General features: G+C 41.0%; 2 non-coding genes across 2 annotated transcripts; both read left to right on the forward strand.

The window, feature by feature from the left end:
- Nucleotides 1-3,023: 3,023 nt before the first annotated feature.
- Nucleotides 3,024-3,111, forward strand: trnay-gua (transfer RNA tyrosine (anticodon GUA)). Its single transcript is given in 2 exon segments — nucleotides 3,024-3,060; nucleotides 3,076-3,111. It is a non-coding gene; the product is annotated as a tRNA-Tyr (tRNA).
- Nucleotides 3,112-4,023: 912 nt separating this feature from the next.
- On the forward strand, nucleotides 4,024-4,111 carry trnay-gua (transfer RNA tyrosine (anticodon GUA)). Its single transcript is given in 2 exon segments — nucleotides 4,024-4,060; nucleotides 4,076-4,111. It is a non-coding gene; the product is annotated as a tRNA-Tyr (tRNA).
- Nucleotides 4,112-4,750: the final 639 nt, after the last annotated feature.

The following is a 4,750-nucleotide window of genomic DNA, read 5'->3' on the forward strand; positions in this document are numbered from 1 at the left end:
ATATCTTGCTCACTATCGCTGCCCGTCCCTCTGTGTCATTTCCCAACGCTGCAAACGATTTGCCCCCGCAAATTTCATGACCTCATGCCAGATTACATTACAGCTCTGTGTGTTTTCTGTGTGCCGGAGCTGAATGGGCGACTAGCTGAACCAGTATGACTGGGCGCTCTGTGTATTGGAGGAAGCGTAATGGGTTTCATCTCCACAACAGGGAGAGAGAGGGAGCACTCTCTGGGTGGCAGCGGGGACGAATCTAGCGGCTAATTGGTGTTGTCAGCTTTTTAAACACAATTAATGACAGTTCCTTTTCCCCGTCTTCACCTGACCTAATTGTAGGTGATAATTATTGTTGGGGACCCAATTTACACAAATAATTAACAGATGTTTGCTGACAAATAGGCAGACTTGATTCTTTGCAAATCCCAGCGCCATTGTATTGTTAATTGGGCCGAATGTAAGCAGATACTCCGACGTGTTTTTCCCCCCTCCTCGCAGATCCTCACTGAATACAATCCTAAGCTTCTGAATAAACAGCCTCTACTTCAGGAGGTGTGTTCCTCCTAAAGCCCTGGATTGAGTTTCACATTGTTAGTCCATTTAGGTGACGTTAACAAAAAAACAAAAAACAAAAAAATAGATGAGTAGTTTGTTTATTGGAGCCTTTAGGACTAACGATCCTACACTGACCGTTAAAACAGAAACAGTTTGACAAGTCAAAGGATGTTAAGTAAATGAGAGTGAGGGTACATTTTTACAACATTTAAGGATATTAAACAGAAAGTTATGATTTTGTAACTTCAATTTCTAGATTGTTCTCCCATCTGCGCTCTTATGTAATAATCCCAAAGTTAGCAGCACATGGTTGGACATTTAATTTCCTCTTTATTATTATTGCCCTTTTTTCAGAATAACCTTTGGATCATTTTAACCTTGGAGGGTTCAAATATGGATGACCGTATGCCTGTTGGAGCAAGTTCAATACAGCTAATATAGCTTTACATAGGATACTTAAAGTTTCATAGTCCACAAAACTTTTTGGGCAATACAGAAATGCAATGTTCTCCTAAACAGATGTGTTAGTAGATGGGGACTTAAAATAACAGAAAAAAACATAAATTGGCTCCATACAGCTCGTTCGGTGTAATCCAAGGCTCTGAAAACCCCTGAGATCCCAAATTGATTTGAAAAGACGTTATTTACACTCTTTTGAAAGCTGAAATCTTAATTCTAGCCGCTAAGCTATTAGTGTTAGCCATCGGAGGTGTGTTAATGAGCTTGACTGTGAGTCAAGAGTGTAAATTAAGTTTGGGTCTCGAGGCTTTCAGAAAACTGGGTTACACTGGACGGGCTGTATGGAGCCATGTTTTGATTTTGGGTTTTTTTTGGGCATTTAAAAGAAGTCCTGTTCCAGGCCTACTTCAGTTTTTTGTTGATAGAGATGTTCTCATCTGCATCCTACTTGACATATTTCCCTACTTTAAACTTTATTAACTAATAAGTTGATAGTCCACATTGAAAACATCCCCAAACCACTCATAGGGAAAATATCACATATCAAAAGTCACATATTTTTTTGTAGGGTGATGAAATCTAAAATTTAAAATACTTTAAAAATTGCAAATATATCTTTGAGTTTAAATAAAGCATGATAATCTCATGTCAGTCACTTTAATCTTGAGTTTCTGAAGTTTCATTGCTTATATCAAGTCTTTTTTCAGATAGTTTTTTGTATATGCAGAATGTTTTTTACACTCACTTCAAGCTCTTTGCTGTTTTATACTAGCAAACATCTGTAGATTACAGAAATGCTACGCTTGTTATAGAAGGGGATTGTTTTGGCGTGTACAATCTTACATCTGCAGCACAAACCCCAGTTTGCTCTGTAACACCGCTGGACGTTTCAACGTCCTCCTGAGATAATCACATAAAAACGCCCTGTTAGTATCTCTGACGGAGCAAAACAATATGACATCTCAGACCATGCCATGTTTTCCACTGAGCAGTTTCCCAAGTCATGATAAAGGCATGAATCATGCCAGTGATGGCTATTTGTAAAGGGGTTTCCCACCCTGCCACACAAAGGGGGCTTAGCCGAGAGGCAGCGTGTTTTCAGGCATTGTCCCCCAGGGCCAGGACCACCCGTTCCCCCTCGCTGTCCCACTGTCAGTCAAACAATACACTGCTACAACTCCTGCTTTGCCCCCAACCCCCCATCCTATTTACTCAGCCAGCCCCTCCCTGCTCCCACCACCCACACTCTGGACACAGGGAGTGGTGACATGGTGTTTTCTTAGTGGTGAATGTGGACTATTAGTCAACAGCTGGGCCACGATTCATTCACAGGGTAAGTCAAGTCAAGACACGGCGGCTTTGCTCAAGCACGCTGCAACAGAGGGGCAGAGGACATGAATACAGAACAACAGATCAGGTTTTAACAAACGTTTACATTTTAATGACACGAAGCAGCATGAGACACCCGTTCTGCACTTTATCTTCACAGTTTAAACTCTCAGGTTGTCCCTTATATTTCCCCATTATTAATGAATATCTCACTCAGTGTGCACATATAACTTCAAATACAAGTGCACTGTTTTTTTAGGTTGCACCAGTCCATAAAATGAAAATACTCTTGTTGCCAAAAGTATCAGTTTAAACAAATTTCCCCCAAATTGAACCTGATGTATGGTGTTTTTCCCCCGTTTCTGTTCCCAGAGCAGAATTGAATTGAATTTTTCCATTGATGAAACCAGTGTATGATCGGGGTGTTCCTTCCCTCTGCAGCTTTTTATGATTTAGGATGATATGATGAGTAATTGTGCATGTTTGTGTGTACCTGTTATGGATGCATGTGTATGACTGAATGATGTCCGTTCATAGGTTTAGCACTGGTACACATTTTCAAAGTGTGGACATAAAACATCAGTAAGCTGATTTTTTTTAGCCTGTTTTTGGGGTTTAAATTTGATAAAGTTGTGTTCTATGTTTATTGAACTGGCCTGTTCATTTCAGTGCCCACACATACCCCTTCGATAGCTCAGTTGGTAGAGCGGAGGACTGTAGGAGAGCATTGCTGAGATCCTTAGGTCGCTGGTTCAAATCCGGCTCGAAGGAGGAAGTTTTTGTGGACGTATATGTCACAGATGCAGTACTCTAAACAGAGCAAACACACTTTGCTTGGTGTGCATCTACTTTACAGAGCATTTCTATCACGTCAGTGACCGTGTGACAGAAAAATACACAATTGAAACATGATGTTATGACACACAAATAACTTGCAAAACAGTAGATTCTTTTTCTAAATGTTTTATAGACAACATTCATACGTGACTTTGTGTTTTGTTGTGTTTTTAAATGTTTACTGTTACATGTTACTGTCCCCTTTGACAATAAAGTTTAAGATGATACATCTTTCTAAAAAACATGTTGATGATGCGTGTTTATGTTTGGTGTATAGTTTTCAGATTGTAAAATACTCATATATTGACTTTAATATCAGCCTGAAAAATCCAGTATGAGTTGGAATCTATTATTCTCACGTATCAACATCAGTAACAGCCTGTATCAGTTGAAATGCTCGATGTTGAAGGGCTTTTATGGGTGTAGCTCTTAACAGAGACTGTGTCTGACAAATACGACGAGCTGAAGCGCTCGTATTGGCAGGCGTCCACCTGACCGAGCGTTTCCACACTGTCAGCGAGGGCATTGCGTCATTGCTACAACAAGGCATGGAAGTGAAGTCAGTGACGTGTTGTCTGTAAAAAACACGATGGAAACTAGACCCTGAGTAACACACAGGCAGGGAGAGGAAGCTAATCAATATCAGGCTATCACAGATCAATTGGTTCCCGTGATTTCAGAGCTGTAAACTTCTGCTGTAAATGTGTTAGTGGCAGCATTTTTTATGTGTCTTCTTTCAATGATGTTTAATTTTCATAATGTCCTGTTACAATAGTTCCCAAAGGTATCGCTGCTATACTCAGGCTCTTTTTCTACACACTGGATCAGAGTAAGGGGGAGTTCATCCCTTCGATAGCTCAGTTGGTAGAGCGGAGGACTGTAGAGGAGCAATGCTGTAATCCTTAGGTCGCTGGTTCAAATCCGGCTCGAAGGAGGAGATTTTTTGTGGTTGTAGCTCTTCAAACTAATCCACTCATGTCGACAAGCATCCACCTCGCACGCAGTTTTTGTCAGTCGAGTGAATTCAAATAAAGTGGCAAATTAACTGCTATTCCTGCACTTCATCCTCCTTTTTTAAACAATTAATGTGCAAATTTACAATGTATTGTGTACATTTTGTGTCTTCTATGTACATTTTTTTTTTAAATAACATAATAAAACCAATCCGTCACAGTCATCTAGGGCTGCAGCTGTGGATTTGAGTCAATCAATATGAAATCAGTATTCAGGAACAGCAGCAGATAGGGTTATTGAGAGCATGAGTGAGGTACTACAACATAGCCTTGTGGGTCCCTGGGGGCCTCGTCTGAGTTTTTGGCCCTGGTCTCATCCAATCAGAAGTGAGCCTGACTTTGTAGTCTGATGTCTCTGCTGTGCAGGCTCAGGCATGAGCTGGCGCGAACAGCGCCTGCGGCCATGCTGACCGGTACTCAGGCAGGAGTCAATATGGCTCCAGGCTAAAGCATCTGGGCAGACAGCTAGCAAGGTAGCCAAGGCTACATTTTGCATCGCATGTGAGGAATTAAGCTGATGCTCTTTTCCAGAGCAACTTAATAATGAGTGACACAGAACT

The sequence above is a fragment of the Pagrus major genome, chromosome 21 (assembly GCF_040436345.1).
Source record: "Pagrus major chromosome 21, Pma_NU_1.0".
Lineage (NCBI taxonomy): Eukaryota > Metazoa > Chordata > Actinopteri > Spariformes > Sparidae > Pagrus > Pagrus major.